Source organism: Pelodiscus sinensis, chromosome 6 (assembly GCF_052426305.1).
Source record: "Pelodiscus sinensis isolate ZL-2025 chromosome 6, ASM5242630v1, whole genome shotgun sequence".
NCBI classification, from domain to species: Eukaryota; Metazoa; Chordata; order Testudines; family Trionychidae; genus Pelodiscus; species Pelodiscus sinensis.
In genome coordinates, this window is record NC_143057.1 from 102995252 (window position 1) to 103014314 (window position 19063).

The window sequence follows — 19063 nt, forward strand, 5'->3', positions numbered from 1 at the left end:
CTGCATGGGGTGGGGAGACATCTCTATGCCATCCTGCCTACATCCAGGGAGGTGGACGTGGTTGGGGAAAAGAGGATGTGGCTGATGTGCCACAGAGCTCTGGCTATTCCTCAGGGTAGCAACAACCACTGAGACCATCAGCACTGAAGCTGCTCTAAATTGCACTGGGTCAGCAGGACAGGGCAGTAGGGGTGCCTGGAGGGCAGATATGTGGGCACAGTGGCATGACTGGCCAATTGGATGACAGTCTCAAGGGAGGATCTCTGTGATCCGATCTGTCACATGCCATACTGACAAGTTATTCTTAGCCAGTACAGTGTACCAGAGACTCCCGGCTGGCCATCCACAGCCCCTCCACTGGCTGGAGAGTCTCTATGTGCACTGTCCAGGGCTGGGGTCTGGAGGTGGAACAGGTAGTGCTATGGCAGCCCAGTAGGAGCCGCTGTGTCTGTGTACAGGGCTGGGGTTGGGGGTTCTGCTCCTTTCCCCACTGCCTCTCAGTTGGGAAATGAGGAGAACTTCCAGTCCTGTACACAGGGGTGGCAGCTCTGTCAAGGGGCAGGGACTAGGAGGGACAGGAGGGAAAGGAGGAGAACTGTCAGCAACTGCTATACTGCCCCCCAGCTCTGCCCCTTCCTGGTAAAATGTGATGGGGGAAGAGAGTAGGGGTCCTGGGAAATGTGGAGTCACATTGGGGACAAGTGGAGAGGCCCTCCTCAGCTGAATTGCCTTTCCTCCCCCGTCCTTTGTTTGCTGACACCACTGCCTACTGCAAACCAGAAATATGCTGCTAAGTAACAGGAAATATTTATTTTGTAAAACCCTCAATAACAGTTTAGACTGAAGAGATTCCAGGTTTCAGATTGCAGTTTAAATTGTTTACAGAGGGAAGTAAGAGATATGCCTCATAGTGTTAGTGATGGTGGAGGTCAGTCTCAGTTCACTCTCCCCTCCAGCCATCTGAGTTTTCTATTTCAGTGCAGAAAGAGAGAAGTGCAGATTTAGTGATAGTCAGAATGATAGTTTTAAAATGCAATGTTCAGAAAATTGTAACTTATTTACTGAGATGTTTAAGAACATTGACGATCATAATTGGCTACATCTATAAGACAAAGGGATCAGCTTGTTCTTTTGTTATCATTAGCTTTTTCAAAAGAAATGTGCAGCTAGCACAAGATATACATTTACTTTTACTCAGTTGTTTGTTCTGCTTTTCAAACTCTGGGTGAGATCATAATCTCCCATACACAAGTTTTATACTGGTTAACTCTACTGACATCAGTGCAGGTACTCCCTATTTATACTGGTGTGAGGTCAACAATGGGTTGTCTTATTTTTATCTCCTTTGAACAGTTGTGCTCCCAAAACAGGAACTCAGTGCTAGCTTTTTTCTTCTAACAGCGGTAGTTTCTTTTTAAAAATCTATTTTTTCTGTTTTGTCAGTCCAAAAAAACCACAGACGGCCAATGTTTTAGTGTTTGAAAAGTATTGTCTGCAGCCTTATGAGGTGAAACCATTTTCAATGCTAAACATTTTGATGTTTACTTTTTTTCACTTATCTTAAAAATTCAGCAGGCAATGGCTGAGTCAGGATGCGAATGGTAGACCTTCAGAGAAACCCCACCCAGTAAAGAAAGGACACAGATTATTCATGTAAGATACATAGATAATGTCATTTTATATGGGTATTCACTGTAATAGAGGTATGTATATATGTTTGTGTAAATATATAATCTGATCACGAATTGTAACATACATTATTGCATCTTCAGTGGCAAATGAGATTTTTCACAAAGAGTTGCTTTGACAAAACTGAGATTTGCAGTTTTGGAGACCTCAGAATGGTTTTATCTTTGAAATTGTTTTGGTTCTCTGTAATGAATTGAAGAAATCTGCCAGTTTGTGGGGAATCCACATCAGTTATTAATACAACTGATTCTATTAAGAATGTTTTAAATATTAAAATTTGATCAGACAGTGATAAATGTGTTAAGAAAATGGTACCATATTACTATTAGTAAGACTACACCATAGCTGTAATGTTTCCCCCTTTCTAAACAAAACTTTTGGGAGTCAGAAATGCTGCCGGAGAAAAGGTGGTTAAACTAGGAAACTTGTATTTTCCAGTTTGTAGGTTTTGTCATTTCAGATAATAATGGGGCAAGAAATTTTAACCCTTATGATGTTTATTTTGTTTTATGATGTAAAGATTGGGGTGCAGAAAAAGCCTGGGACTATTTCTCTATCAACTCTGCAATTTCACACACATGCGCATTCAGACAGGTAAGTTAACCTTTAAATCCCAGCCTTTTCTTTCAGCCCATGTGACTCTATTACTACCTAACGAGTAACTCATTTGGCCTATGGACTTTAATATCAATCAGAGATAAAGTCTGACTGCCACATTTTTAAAATGACTGTCATGGATGAACTCTGACTTTGGAACCTGAGAATTCCTAACATGGGAGATAGTCAACAAAGTAAGATTTCACAAGTAGATTTCACCTGCAATTAATAAGTAGACGTATACAGCTCAGGGACAAATCCAGAACTCTCTGTCCAAAGCTGCAGTCCAAAGGCTTTAAGTACGGCCCAGTTCTCCTCCATACTACAGCACATGTGGGCTGTGATGTAAAGCCTCTTATCCCACACATGTAAGGCTTTAGGTCCGTGGATCTGTGATACACAGCCCATAAATTCCTCTCCACAGGCCCACACAGATTAGCCATAGTACACTGTTCTGTGATGTAAAAGGGACTTTGGTGTTTTTCATGCTCCCCGCAGTGTTTGCGGCCTCATCCATTAGGGAATCAGGGGAGCAGGATTTGACTTCAAGGACTCACGCCCCAAGAACATTATTTATACTAGAAACACTGACAATTATCACAGGTACTTTATACACAATAAACATTTCCAACCAGATGGCAGTTTTCAACAGTGCATTCAACAGAACCAAGATTCAACATGTAATACCTTGGCCATAAGTATGTATTATTGTATAATGGTTCTCTCAACTTTGAATTTTCTGTTTAGAAAACAAAATCAGTAAAAACTTTTTAAAAGAATAAAGGAGGCCAATGCTTCATGGAAGGTGAAGGTTAGACAATCCTTTTGGAGAATGATACTGGACATAGTTGAGATATCTTTTCCCTATAACATTCAAAATACCTTTGTATTTGCTACTTTTAGTATAAAGCAGAGTGAGGCCAATGCTGAAAGGTGAGCATATATTCATGAAATAATTGCTTCTCAAACAAATGACATATTTTGCACCTAACCTGAAATTTAGTAAATGCAGCTCTTAGGCAGGAGTGTCACTGTTATTGTTTTCACAATGAGGTGGAAACATTCACTTTTCAACCATAGAAATGGTGCCAGAAATGAAAAGCAGCTCTCAACAGAATCATAGAATACTAGGACTGGAAGGGACCTCGAGAGGTCATCGAGTCCAGTCCCCTGCCCTTATGGCAGGACCAAATACTGTCTAGACCATCCCTGATAGACATTTATCTAACCTACTCTTAAATATCTCCAGAGATGGAGATTCCGCAACCTCCCTGGGCAACTTATTCCAGTGTTTAACTACCCTGACAGTTAGGAACTTTTTCCTAATGTCCAACCTAAACCTCCCTTGCTGCAGTTTAAGCCCATTGCTTCTTGTTCTATCCTCAGAGGCCAAGATGAACAAGTTTTTTTCCTCCTCCTTTTGACACCCTTTTAGATACCTGAAAACTGCTGTCATGTCCCCTCTCAATCTTCTCTTTTCTAAACTAAACAAGCCCAATTCTTTCAGTCTTTCTTCATAGGTCATGTTCTCTAGACCTTTAATCATTCTTGTTGCTCTTCTCTGGACCCTCTCCAATTTCTCCACATCTTTCTTGAAATGAGGTGCCTAGAACTGGACACAGTACTCCAACTGAGGACTAACCAGCGCAGAGTAGAGTGGAAGAATGACTTCTCATGTCTTGCTCACAACACACCTGTTCATGCATCCCAGAATCATGTTTGCTTCTTTTGCAACAGCATCACACTGCTCACTCATATTCAGCTTGTGGTCCACTATAACCTCTAGATCCCTTTCTGCCATACTCCTTCCTAGACAGTCGCTTCCCATTCTGTAAGTGTGAAACTGACTGTTCCTTCCTAAGTGGAGCACTTTGCATTTGTCCTTATTAAACTTCGTCCTGTTTACTTCAGACCATTTCTCCAATTTGTCCAGATCATTTTGAATTATGACCCTATCCTCCAAAGCAGTTGCAACCCCTCCCAGCTTGGTATCATCTGCAAACTTATTAAGCATACTTTCTATGCCAATATCTAAATCGTTGATGAAGATATTGAAGAGAGCCGGTCCCAAAACAGACCCCTGCGGAACCCCACTTGTTATACCTTTCCAGCAGGATTGAGAACCATTAATAACTACTCTCTGAATATGGTTATCCAGCCAGTTATGCACCCACCTTATGGTAGTCCCATGTAAGTTGCATTTGCCTAGTTTATTGATAAGAATATCATGCGAGACCGTATCAAATGCCTTACTAAAGTCTAGGTATACCACATCCACCGCTTCTCCCTTATCCACAAGACTTGTTATCCTATCAAAGAAAGCTATCAGATTAGTTTGATATGATTTGTTCTTTACAAATCCATGCTGGCTGTTCCCTTCCACCTTACCACCTTCCAAGTGCTTTGCAGATGATTTTCTTAATTACTGGCTTCATTATCTTCCTTGGCACAGAAGTTAAACTAATTGGTCTGTAGTTTCCTGGGTTGTTCTTATTTCCCTTTTTATAGATGGACACTATATTTGCCCTTTTCCAGTCTTCTGGAATCTTTCCTGTCTCCCATGATTTTCCAAAGATGATAGCTAGAGGCTCAGATACCTCCTCTATCAGCTCCTTGAGTATTCTAGGATGCATTTCATCAGGCCCTGGTGACTTGCAGGCATCTAACTTTTCTAAGTAATTTTTAACTTGTTCTTTTTTTATTTTATCTTCTAAACCTACTCCCTTCCCACTAGCATTCACTGTGTTAGGCATTCCTTCATCAGACTTCTCAGTGAAGACCAAAACAAAGAAGTCACTAAGCAACTCTGCCATTTCCACGTTTCCGGTTACTGTTTCCCCCTCCTCACTGAGCAGTGGGCCTCCCCTGTCCTTGGTATTGTATTTATAAAAAGTCTTCTTGCTTCCCTTTATTCCTATAGCTAGTTTGAGCTCATTTTGTTCCTCTGCCTTTCTAATCTTGCCCCTGCATTCCTGTGTTGTTTGCCTATATTCATCCTTTGTAATTTGTCCTAGTTTCCATTTTTTATATGACTCTTTTTATTTTTAGATCATACAAAATCTTGTGGTTAAGCCAAGGAAGTTTTTTGCCATATTTTCTATCTTTCCTACGCAGAGGAATGGCTTGCTTTTGGGCCCTTAACTATGTCCCTTTGAAAAACTGCCAACTCTCCTCAGTTGTTTTTCCCCTAGTCTTGATTCCCATGGGACCTTACCTAACAAAGAAAAACAACTTTTCATTTCCTAGAGCCATGGGTCACTGAGGCAGAACTGTTGGGAGACAGAGATTAAATATTTTTTGAACTATAAGGGTTGTGGATCTGATGCACTCTTTGTGAATAAGCACCAGGGCATGAAGTCATTACTATATAAATTCAAAGTTACAAGACCCAGACCTAATTAATGCAATATTCAGATTGGAAGCAATGTGGATTTGATTAAATAAGGACTGATTGGTCCCTGTGGACAAATCTGGCCCATAACTGGCAGATGTGGAGACCATTGAAAGCAATGGCACCTGAGTGAGAAGCAGGATGTATGGAGATCTTAAGTGGGGCTGTACCCAATGCACGTTGCCAGAGCACACCTCAGGGCACCTGCTTGCACCGCACTAATAAGAAGGGACTTGATAGAAGCCAGGGGAATGGAAGGTGCTATTCTCGCTTACAGACAACCCCCCAACTTGAAACTTTCTGGTCACCACGTGTGACGGACTGGGCCGGGTCTGAGTGCAGCTGAGGGCATCCGTTCAGGGCGAATTGCTCAAAACTCGAGGCTGATTGGGGCACAGGAAGAGCTGGGGTGTCAGAGGGGTTTCACTCATGAGGCTTCTCACTGGCCAGATCGACAGCTGAAGCGCTCGGTGTGACTGGTTTGTGACCTGTTTGGAAGGTCTCCAGTCTGGGGCTGTAAGCAGCCCTGACTGTGACGGACCAGGTCGGGTCTGAGCAGAGCTGGGAGTGTCCGCTCAGGGTGAATTGCTCAAACTCGGGGCTCCTTATAGCCCCTGACTGGAGGCCCTTCCCAAATAGGCCACAAACCAGTCACACAGAGCACTTCAGCTGCCAATCTGGCCAGCAAGAAGCCTCACCAGGCTATGACACCCCAGCTCTTCCTGTGCCCCAATCTGACACCCCAGCTCTTCCTGTGCCCCAGTCAGCCCTGGGCCTAACACACAGGTGGGGGGTTATAGAACCCAATCTCACTTTCCCCAAATCGGTTCTTCCGGTCCCAAGTAACCAGCCACAGTTCCCAGGTCAATTTATACTCTGGATCTTACCCACAAGATCATGCTGAGCCAATCCTTTAGAATCTAAAATCTAAAGGTTTATACTAAAAGAAGAAAAAGCATGAGAGTAAGGTTGTTAAAGAAAATACATTACATGCATCGAATCACCCAGTTCTTGATACAGGCTTTTAGCAGAGATGTCATAAACTGCTATCTTAAAAGTCTCTGGTGTACATCCTAGGTCAGGATGGGCCCACGATTCTTCACAGCTTGTTGTTCTCTGCAAGGTTGAATCTGGGATCAGGAGCTGAACTCAAGACAAGATGGAGGGTGTCACATGCACTTATATACCTCCCCTGGCATCTTCCTGGCCAGAGCAGGCCACATGGTCCAGTGACCTATCCTTGTGTCCCAAGTCAGTAACCATTATTCTGGCTGGCTTGCAGGTATCCAGACATTCCTCAGGAGTGTTTCTGGCACTTAGAGATCTATTGTCTCTGGAGCCAATAATTAGCATAGCCACTAGCTGAACATTCTTTGCCCATTGCTCTGCCTCAGACAGAGAACCTTCCAGCATCAACACAGAGTACACAATTATAACTTCACATACAGACATTATACAAGTACATGAATAGCATATACAGAATCAGGAGAACATAACATTTCATGTGATACCTCACATGACCCCATTAGTACAAACTTTTGGGGCAGACACCCCCCTCCCCATGGGTGCAACAGTGATCTTTAGAATCCAATAATGTGACACCATGCTACACAACCACATCATAAGCATCCAGGAACCCCGCCCTGCAATCAACAACGGTGCCAACTCTGCCCACATATCTATACAAGCGAATTCATCACTGGAGCCAACAACATAAGCTACCAAATCAAAGGCTCATTTAACTGCACATCCAGTAATTTGAACTATGCCATCAAATGCCAGCAATGCCCAACTGCTATATATATTGGACAAACTGCACAGTCCCTACGGGAAAGAATCAATGGACAGAAATCAGATATACATAAAGGGAACATACAGAAACCTGTTGGAGAACACTTCAGTCTCTCTAATCACTCTTTAAAAGATCTCCAGGTGGTTGTCTTGTCACAAACCAATTCTACAAACCAAATACACAGAGAGGGATTGGAATTAGATTTCATCCACAAATTCAATTCTCACACTGATGACCTCCTCAATCGAGGTAATGGATGGCTGGGACATTATTAATCTAACATTCAATGAAGGTGCCAACAGCTCTTTGTGTAGATTCTTGTGTTAGTTCCTTTCCTATCTAATTGCTATCCTTTGATCCTTATTTGCTTCTTTTAACTATCCAATCTTTAGGTGCTTATAGGTTACCAGTTCTGCCTACTTGTTTTTCCCTTTGATATTTTCATACCTCCTGCTCCTTGTTTGCTGCCCTCTTCCTTTTTTTCCCTTCCCCCCTCTTTTTTCTCCCCTATTTATTTTGGGTCTGCACATCCTAAACTCAAGACTCCGGTCATCTGAAGAAGTGGGCTGTGCCCACAAAAGCTCATGATACCATCTACATGTTTTGTTAGTCTATAAAGTGCTACCAGACCATTTGTTGTTTTTATTTTTACCTCAGACATGTCAAACTGCTGGGTATGTCTACACTGCAGTTAGACACTGCGGCTGGCCCCATGACATAGGATTTATGCTCATGGGGCTCAAGCTGCAGCCCAAGCTCTTGGACTCTCTCACCTCACAGGGTCCTTGATTTCAAGCTCAAACATCTACCCCACAGTTAAATAGACTCATAGACTTTAAGGTTTGCCTCAGAGTTATTGTTTTAATTATTTATAAACTTCTATTTTAATCATTAATATTTAAAACCTTACTATGGAAAATACTATAGAAGTACATAGTGCTACACAAAGTTTTGTGTACCCTTCGAATGGCTGCTAATTGCACTGCAAGCAGCCTCTGATTTTATTCCCACTGCTTGTTTTAAGGATGACAAGACGTCCATTTCAGAAACAGATTTTATATTGCTTTCACAAGTCCTCACAGGAAGTTTGGCAAAGACTCCATGATGCTGGATCAGCAGAAATCGTGTTCTGTTTGTTTCTTGTGCTGCTTGGCAAAAGTTCAGAGAAATTCAGCTCTAAACTAGTTCCCCAAGCACACAGCTGTGGTTTTGCTTTTTTCCAGACACAAGCAGTTTACCAACGAGACATTAAAGAACATTACTGTATATTCCAGATACTTAAAGAGATAACAAGAGGATGTTTCTAACTAGCATCTCTGTTCTATACCTTGGTGTGTGAGCTGGGAAGGAAAACTAAAATGAGATTTGCTGAGTAGGGCTCATTATGGCACTTCTGTTTTCTTCAGGCCAGCAAGCTACACAGGCATCATCTATACTAGCTCCATAAATGCTCCTGTGTCTGGATCAGGAAAGATTGGAGGGCAGCTGTGGAAGTAGCCATTGACTCTGCTAGCGTGTTCCATGCTGCTGCTCTAAGGCCAGGACATCAGTCACTGTTCCAGTTCTTCAAGTGGAACTGATGCCATGGGAATGGGCTGATGAGCAGATCAAACAGAGGTACTCACCTGCAGAGGAGAGGATAGGAGACAGCCTCATGCTCAGAGGCATATAATGTCCCAAGATTTTAAAGTAAGGCTCTGAACCTAGGGTGATGGGTGCTGGTGATTACTAAACATCGTGTGTGTGTTTCCCAGGGGAAAGTGTGATAGCATGTGTATATCTCAACCAAAGATTGCCAGGAAGGAGTTAACTTTCTCCCTCTGCTTCTGACTAGACTAGAGGGAATGCCGCAGCTGTCTCCTCTGAGTGTACGCATGTGCACCATGGCCTTGATTCTGGAATTTCTTGCAACTCCACAGAGTCATAGAATCCAAGTGTAAAACTCTAACTCACACTGAGGACTACTCTGGCTGCTCTGTGGCCAGCCCCAGGAGATCAGAAACACGTGAAAGATAGGAGAGAGGGGCACCATCAAAATATGGCTAATATATCTATATTTTCTACAGTCTTTGTATCCTAAACACTTAAACCTCAGTTAACAGTGCCAGTAGGACCAAGGTCAAGCTCTTCAACAGAGACCCACCTGTTGGAGTTACTGATTTCGGCTCTGATCCAAAGTCCACTGCAGCCAATGGGCTGGGCTTCAAACCAGTCTCTTATTTGGTAATACAAACTTATCAGATATGTATTATGTACCCAAAAGGCAGAGTTATTGCAGTCTATCAGACAGATAAATATTTAACATTTTTATGAGGTATGCTATTTATCTAACTGATTAGAGTGGTGCCCGTTCAGTATTATCAGTGCGGAGTGAAAATGCTGATACCATGCAGCCACTCATAAAAAATGAAGTTTTAATTGTTTTTTTTTGCCAAAATATTGCCATCGGGGCAAAGGGAATAAGGTAAAATTATTTTGTTAACAGAGGCCAAATCCAGAGAGATTTTAAGCACCCACCGCTCTGATTGAGCTTTTAAAGGATTGGCACTGAAGTCAATGGGAAAAATCCCTTTATAAGTCAGCTGGTAAAAACCAGTAGAGGTATTTTCATTTACACCAGCTCAGGGTCTGGCACCACCAGGTTTGCTCAGCAGCTGTTTGATAACTCTCAAGATCTGGCCTATTGAAAGAGTCTTCTGTTGTAGTCAGCTCAGATTCAGAAAAACCTGTGAAGTCATGCACCCTAAAAGCAGGAGATTCTGGATTAAACGTGTTCTCATTAACAAACAATTCAGTGTTCTGACTCAAAATCTGAACTGTACAGTAAATCTTTTGAGCTGGTCTCAATTCTGAAAAGGAAAACTCTACCATTTATAAAACCATGGTACGCCCACATCTTGAATACAGCATATAGATGTAGTCATCTCATTTCAAAAATGATATATTGGCATTGGAAAAGGTTCAGAAAGGGGCAACAAAAATGGGTTTGTAATGGGTCTCATATGAAGAGATTAAAAAGTCTTGGACTTTTCATTTTAGAAAAGATGATACTAAGGGGGGCTATGATAGAAGTCTATAAAATCATGACTGCAAAAAAACTTCAGGACCAGACTTCAAAGATAAACTGCTGAGCTACAGTTCATCTTTAAGTTTGACACAATCAACTCTGGATTAAACAAAGACTGTGAATGGCTCGCTAACTACAAAAGCAGCTTCTGCTCTCTTGGAATTCACACCTCCAGATCAGCTGCTAGAAGTGGGCCTCATCCTCCTTGATTGGATCCACCTCGTCATCTCCAGCCTGATCCTGGCCTGCATATTTATTCCTGCCTCTGGAAATTTCCACTACCTGCATCTGACGAAGTGGGTCTTTGCCCACGAAAGCTTATGCTCCTACACTTCAGTTAGTCGATAAGGTGCCACAAGACTCCTCGTCGCTTTTGCAGATTCAGACTAACACGGCTACCCCTCTGATATTTAACTATTGAACTCATTGTCCTGATTCTGATCTCACTGACCCCAGTTTTATGTGGGTGTAAATCCGTTGATGTTGCAGGAATTACTCTCAAGTTACACTATTATGAAAAGAGAATCAAGCCCTTTAAGTCAACAGGAGTTCACCTGGCTAAGGATTGAATAAATTCTGAGGGTCTGAGTCTATACTAATTTATGTAACAGTAAATTAGGAATAACTCCATTATGGTCAAAAGGTTACACTGATGTAAAACCATCTTAAATAAGAGAAGAATCAGGCCCCGAGGAAAAACTTAAGGACTTGGCCAATAGATTTCAGCCAATGGCCTTTAAATTCCCATTCTCGCACATTCTTCTTAGATGTCAGCGTCTTTTTTACATCTCTCAGTCATTGATCTCAGAGTACAGTGTATTACAGGTCATCACTGCAGTCTTGCTCCTTTTACCAAAGACAACGTGCTGACAGCTTCTTATTTTGTGTTCATATCAGATTTTCAGAAAGGTCCATGTGGCACTCCAGGCTACAGAACTACCAGCAAACAAACAACTGATTTCAAAAATCTGACCCCAGGCAGAGCTCATATCCTTCTTAGTACACCACCCTCTGATGTATTCACCTGAGGTAAATTGAACAAGTTTACTCCCACATGATGTTATCAAAGCATTGATATCCACATGCAATGGCTTAAAAAAAAAGCCCTTGGTCTGAATTGTTCTGCCAGGTTTGGAGCTGATACAAGAAGCAAAATTGAATGAGACACTAAAAAAAGGCCCTGACATTCAGGAGGTATTGAAAATGATTGGTGCTAAGCTCAAATGTATTTAATTCCACAGACATTCTGCTACTTACTTAGTAAGAAATTAGACTTTGTCTTTACGGTACTTTGAACACAAAGTGCTATAGCAATTTAAAGTGTTATTGGCTTTATACGGTCACAGGAATTGCCAGACAGGATCTGACCCAAGGTCCATCTAGTCTAATGTCCCATCTTCATCAATGTCCTGCTCCAACTGCCTTAGAGGAAGATGTAAGAACCCACAGTGAGAGGTACTGGTGTAGTTATCTGTCCTCTATATTGGCTACCATCCCAATCTCTCATATTTAGAAATTGTTGTAAACTCTAACACAGAAAATGTAATATCTCTTCTGCAAAATTTATTTTCATGAATTATGGCAACTCTGGATACTATTGACACGCTCAAAGATCCATAGAAATAGCCATTCTCTTTTTGAATGTTGTTAAATTCTTGTCCTCCATGACTTACTGTGGCAATAAGTCCAATAGTTTAATCATATACTGTGTGAAAAAATATTTCTTTTTATCAGTTTTACATGTCATACCTTTTTAATTTTGTTGAAATTTTTGACCTTATGCTTTAGAGTTATCAGACAGGGAGAAGATAAGTTCCCAGCCTACTTTCACTATACCATAATTATTTTATATACTTTTATCATGTTCCCTCTTATCTGTTTCCTAAAGTAAACAATCCCAATCTCTCTTCAGAGGAAAGATTTTCCAGTTCTTTGATCATTCTCATCCCAACTCTCTGAACTCTCTCTAATTCAGCAATATCCTTCCGGAGAGGGGGTGATCAGCACTGCACAAAGGATACAGGTTAGGTGCTTATATAAGGGCATGATAACAGTATCTATATTGCTTACTACTCTGTTCTTTATGCAATCTAACATCTTGTTTGTTTGTTTTTTAAGCCTCAGATTGAGCAGAGATCTTCATCCAGCTGTCTACAAGGATGTCTAGGTCACTTGAGTTGATAGAGTTCATTTAGAACCCTGTAAGGTGTACAAGTAGTTTAATGATTTCCCTACAACGTGTCATTAGAAGCATCATAAATTTAGAAAACAACAAAATGGACAAAGGTAGATGTCCATGCTCTCTTACTTCCACATCAGCATTAAGCCAACTAATGCTCATCAGTTCTCTTCCTAACTACTAAGTCATTACCCTCCTAGGGAAAGAGCAGTTTTCGAGCTGTGACATGGCTGAAGGTTTGACTGAAGCATCTCATAAAACTAATTATCTTTAAGACCAACGAGTGGGGAACCATGAACTCCACCAAAGGCTTCTCCATTGCCCCTTCAAAATTAGAGAGTGGAAATAAGGCAACAATTAAAAAAATTATTGCCAGGAAATAAAACCTTTTCCAGATTAGGGTTGACAGCTGCCTCCTGCTAAGAAACAGGAACATGGCCTGCGGTTAATAAGTATTTACTCTAGAGGCCAAAATGAGGGTTTAAGACTAGTACTTCTTAGGAAGCTAAAGTAGAGGAACAGGGAGAGTGGGACAATTTTCCATACTCGAGGGGGATAAATGAGGGAACACAGTGGTCTGGACATTCTTCAGTAATTAGTTCAGTTATGGTGCCCTTCATACAATGGGAGTGTTAAAAGAATGAATATTGAGACTTCATGGGTATTCTAGATGAGTTTTATATGTATAATATACATATATACTAGAACTAGAGGGCTGTGCCCCCTGCTTGCTATGCTCACCAACCCTCCTTCTCGCTGGCTGCTTTCACGGCCAGAGAGCCAGTTAATCTTGCAGTGAGCCCAGCTGTACTCTCCATGACCCCAAGTCACCTGCACCATTCTCCGCTCCCACCCCACCATGCCCCTGGATGGGCCCCTCTATCCGAGCACTCTCAGCCCATCCTGCCCATTCCCCACAATCGCCAGCCATTTCCCCCCACCCCCTTCCCACTCCTGCCACACACGCCAATAAAATAGTTCGTTTGTGTGCAGAGTTCAGAGCCTCTCCTGGCAGCTAGCACTGGTCCACTGCTCTGTGGGCTTGTGGGCCTCACATATAAACGAAAACCAAACACAATCAGTAAAATGGGGCCCAAGTCCAAGTGAATCCCCTTTGTTCTGGGTGCTCCTGGGCACCTGGCTCACTAGTGAGGGGAAGGGGCTGGGTTATGTGCAAGTGGCCAGGTAGGGAGAGAATTCCCCACTCTCTATGTCCGGCAGCACTCCAGATGTGCCCTTCCAGCTGGCAAGTGAGCTCCTGCTGTGTGACTGGGACATTCTCCATGCAGACAGGGTGCAATGGAGAGACATGGAACCATGGGAGAGCCCTCAGTTTTACATGCCCACACCTTACTGAGAACGAGACGTGGGTCCCGTGGGAAGAGAGCTTGGTGGGCTAATCTGGGCTTCTAGCCCTTATCCTAGAGCTCCATGGCCCACAGCCCAACCCTCTCCTTTCATCCCTGTCCCACCTCCATTCCTATCCTCATCCATCCTCTTCAACCCCTCCCACTGCCTCTCCCTACCCCCACCTCCTTCCTCCATTCCTACACCCCCATTCGTCCCTAACTCTTTCTCCTGCACATCCCCACACTTCCTGTCCCCCTGCCTTTATTCCTATATCACTCTCACCCCCACCATCACTCCTTACCACACCTAGGCTGTGTCTACACTGGCACCCCTTTCCGGAAAAGGGATGCTAATGTAGCACGTGGGAATAGGCAAATCCGCGGGGGATATTTAAATATCCCCCGCGGCATTTGCATTAACATGGCTGCCGCTTTTTCCAGCTTGGGGAAAAGCCAGAGAAAAGCGCCAGTCTAGACGTTATTCTCCGGAAAATAAAGCCTTTTCCGGAGGATTTCTTATTCCTATTTGAAAGTAGGAATAAGAAATCCTCCGGAAAAGGCTTTATTTCCGGAGAATAACGTCTAGACTGGCGCTTTTCTCCGGCTTTTCCCCAAGCCGGAAAAAAGCGGCAGCCATGTTAATGCAAATGCCGCAGGGGATATTTAAATCCCCCACGGATTTGCCTATTCCCACGTGCTACATTAGCATCTCTTTTCCGGAAGGGATGCCAGTGTAGACGTAGCCCTAGGGTTGCCAGATTGTTTCAACAAAAATACCGGACACACTTGACATGACATCACAATCTACATTACATCTTATTTAGAAAATACTGGACATTTATATGTTCTCATTTATATTTTCTCAATTTGTTTCCTGAACAGAAAGCTCAAATACTGGACTGTTCTGTTCAAAATCGGACACCTGGCAACCCTAACCACACCACCCATCCCCAAATATACCCTATCCCCCGTCCTCCCTCCCTACACACATTCTGCCCCCTGCCACAACTTTGTTGAGCTGTGTGCCCCTCTGCCCAAGAGCACCATCAGGCTGGGCAGCACAACCCCTGCCATTGCAGCAGGACACAGCCCGCTCGCAGCCCAGCCTTTCTGAATGGGCCTGTTGGGACAGCTTTGCTCTGTGGCGAGCCCAGGGAGCCAAGAGCAGCCTTTCTGGAGAGCCAGGGAAGCAGCCACAACCGTGTAACCATGCCATCCCAGTTGCAGAGCAGGTCCTTTTGACCACGGCCTCGCACGCGCATTGCTCATTCTGCCACACAAAGGCCCCTCACAGAAAATATAGGCCGCTGACACACTCTGAGAAAGCATAACTTGTAAGTGCACAATGCAGCTTTCTGTGAATGGAATTTAACCTTGTAGGCATCATAGAACAGGGAGGTGAGCATGAAAAGATAGAGCACAGCTGCAAGAGATAAATAAGACTCTCTTGACCGGTCCTTGAAGGTAGGGAGGTAGGCAAAGGGAGATATGATGCAACTGCCATGCACACTGACCATGCCCGCACCCGGCACTTTCCACGGGGCCATCAGGTGGGCATCATGAAAAATCCTATAGAGCAATATTGCACATTACCTCATTGCCAGCCTATCAGACCCGGCCAGGGAACAGACCCTAATAAGGTACCGGATATCAGGTTATGTTATAAAAGACCCTCGACCCCTTTGTTCGAGGAGGTTCCGAGTGTTGAGGGCACATGTCTTTTTTGCCCGGCTGAAGGATTGATCACCCTGAGGCTGCCTCCCCACCCTTTGAGTCAAAGATAGGGGTGTGCGAGTCCTGAGCATGCTCCAATTTCTAGTGTGTCTTTATGTTGTTATCATTGCTGGATTTGTAAGTATTGCTTTAATATATTAGTTATTGGTTTAGTTAATATTTGAATCATGTTAATTTCACTGTGTAATTCTGTAGAGTGTAACTGAGTTCTATTAACCACACTGCATAAATTGTATAATCTTGTGTTGTGTAGTGGTGTTGTATTTAGGCCAAGTATAAGTGTTAGAAATAGAAACCTAGGAATTGTTAAGTTGTAGAGGTAGATTAATAACTAACTCCACCAGCTGCCTAAAATAACCATAGAGGGGCTGGCTGTGGACTGAGTTTTTATTATCATTATATTGGCTTTGTTTTTGTATTTTTTGCTTGCATGCTGTGCTGCCTTAAGCAAATTAGAGATAGTGATTTAATATAATTGAATTATAATCACAAAGTTTGTAATGTGCAGTTTGGTTCAGTTTTCCCCTCCTGTAAAAGCACTAGATAATTCCTTGTTTTAAAATTCATTTAAAAGACACTTGATTTTTGATAAAAGAACCATTCTGTTTAATAAAAAAACATTTGTTTCACCATCATCCAGTCGTTTTGACTGTGTAGTCGGCTTTAACCCCTGGGGGCTCCCATCACATCACTGAACCAAGTTGCGACAATCCCCAAATGGCCAGCTGTGTGGAATGGCCAAGAAGACCTGCCCAGCTTGTGACAGGCCTGGGAGAGCATGCCTGAGCCAGAGGCCTGGTGCTGGGTCACTGGCACATGCAGGAGTCACTCACTCGCAGGGAGACCTGCAGGGCACCTGCCAAGTGCTGTGGCTTGGACCGGGCCACACAGAGCAAAGCAGTGCAGCAGGCATGTAGGCTGCACAGGCTAAGGCGGGGGCCAGAGGCAGATGGATGCTGCTCCAGGGGACACCGGGGAATGGAGCTGCTTCCTCCCTCCCTGGATGATCACTTGGTCAGAGCTCCTGGGGCGAGGCCACAAGGGAGGGTTGAGGCAGGACATAGAGTGACGTGATGACATCACTCTGTTGTCCTGCCAGGACATTTTTTTTAAATAGAGAGTTAAGGGGTTGTGTAATTTTGTTTACTAGTAGAGGCTTTATATCCAACTGTTTCTTACTAAAAAAGAGTTTCGGTTCAGACTGAACATTTGGCAAAGCTTCTAGTTAATGCTTATTTTGTACAACTTGGTTTGTCTAGTCCTTCCCACACGTTTTTCTTGGAATTCCCTGTCAGGTTGTATTGCAAGTGGTTTTTCTCTTGACTCAAGATATATCTACAATACAAGTTGAATCTCTCTAGTCTTGCACCTTCAGGACCTGTCCTGTGCCAAGCAGAGAATTTACCAAACCATGGAAAGTCAGTATTATCTAGCAGCATTACCAACACTTTCACTGCTTACTGGGCTCTTAGAAGACACTTAGGAGTAAATTAGAGCTAAATAACAGCACAGAACACTGACAGCCAGGACTGGTGGCTGTAAACAAACTTTAGGGGACCATGGGAAATTTGGCCACAACCGTGATAAGTGGTCGGCTAGTTAACTAAAATCATGCCAGACAGCGCATGTGCTGGACCAGAGAGTGCCGGACTAGAGAGGTTCAACCTATAGAAGTGCTACATCAACACACTGCAGCTACACAGAGGGGGAAAAGGAAACATCTTTAAAGGGTATAGGGATCCTGGTCACCACTGCTGCTACAGGAGTAGTAGAAGCAGCCAAAGGCCCTTTAAATTGCTGCCAGAGACTCAGGTGGCACTGAAGGGCCAGCTCGGGAACTCCCCTCCCCCGCTTTGCCCAGGCTCAGGGAAGTCTGTTGGCCACTCTATATACTACTGTAGGGTAGACATTTGCTATGAGGACAGAACAATTTTTCTATAGTTGTAGTAAATCCAAACACAAGATATAGTTGTAAATCCAAACACCTTCAGAGGCGGCAGCTAGGTGAGCGATACCTACATGGGGGTTTAGGTCAGCTTAACAACCCATCATGGGAAGGTGAAGTAATGGTCACTGCAGTTTAGACAGAAAGAGTGAACACTTTAAAGCAAGATGGCTGTGACAGTAGCTGTAAACACTGCTGAATCTTGCATTTTAACATTTTGTCACAAATACAAAGAAGTCTGCCATCAGAAACTGTGTAATATCCAGAGTTATTTATTAGAACAGGGAGAATAGTTAATATCTCAAATAACACTTCATTGTAACAGTTGGCAGATGATGCCTTTTTAATGACAAGCCACTGTACCTTTTTGTTCTAAGCCATCTTCGTGGTCACAACTGAATCGTAAATTTACAGTTCTAAGACTAACACATCTAGACTCTGTATTCATCCCCATAGTACAGTTGCTGATCACCAGATGCTCAATGGCAATGTATATAGGCCTCATGTCAAACACCTCCAAACCAATACCACCACTTTTCTTTCTTGGTAAATGAAATAGTGATGGATGTGGAAAGTTGGCCTTTGTACTTCTGGTGTCTCAATCTGTGTGTAATCACTAGTAACTAGTCAAGTTTCCTGGAAATGTATCAGCTGAATAAATACAAATTCCACACAGGGTATTTGCTCATTTATTATTCCTGATGTTTATTACAATAGTGCCTACAGGCCAACTGAGAATGGGGTCCTATATGCTAGGCACTGTCCAAACACAAGGAGGGAGAGTCCTTGCCCCAGAAACGTTACAGTCCACATAGACAAGGTGGAAGCATGGTAGGGTATGGCACCAGCACATAGAGTGATAATGGCAAATGGCATATCAGTCTATGACTAGTTCCTCCCTGCAGTTTTTTTCCCAAAGGCCACATGGCTGCAGGAAGGAGGGTTCTTGGAAGATATGGGGGGCAGCCCCCTGCCCAGCTTTGTGGGGTAATGAAAAATAAGTTAATCTAACCCCCCTCCCTACCGCCTTCCAGTGGAAAAATATTAGCTGGAACTGCTTTCTGCATCTGTTGTGCTCATTTATCCAACTGACAGACCAGTCGTGCGCCTATTATTAACACTACTATTGAACTTCTATATTGCTTTTCATCCAAGAATTTCAAAGGGCTTTACAAACACTAATTAAACCACACAACACCCCTCCTAGGTAAGAAGGTTTGATGGAGTATTCAGCTCAGTGAATATACTGTCTCTAGGATTAACAACCAAGTGATATATCATCAAAGGTATGTGGGGTCATCTCCCTGCAGAACGCTGCAG

General features: G+C 43.1%; 1 protein-coding gene and 1 long non-coding RNA gene across 5 annotated transcripts in view; one reads left to right on the forward strand and one right to left on the reverse strand.

The window, feature by feature from the left end:
- ZBTB35 (zinc finger and BTB domain containing 35) overlaps window positions 1–19063 on the reverse strand; it is a 61733-nt gene that overhangs the window by 41279 nt on the left and 1391 nt on the right. The window lies entirely within an intron of this gene.
- LOC106733096 (uncharacterized) lies at window positions 1449–14410 on the forward strand. Its single transcript, XR_001369349.4, has 5 exons — window positions 1449–1653; window positions 2210–2283; window positions 11434–11565; window positions 12449–12559; window positions 12655–14410. It is a non-coding gene; the product is annotated as an uncharacterized LOC106733096 (long non-coding RNA).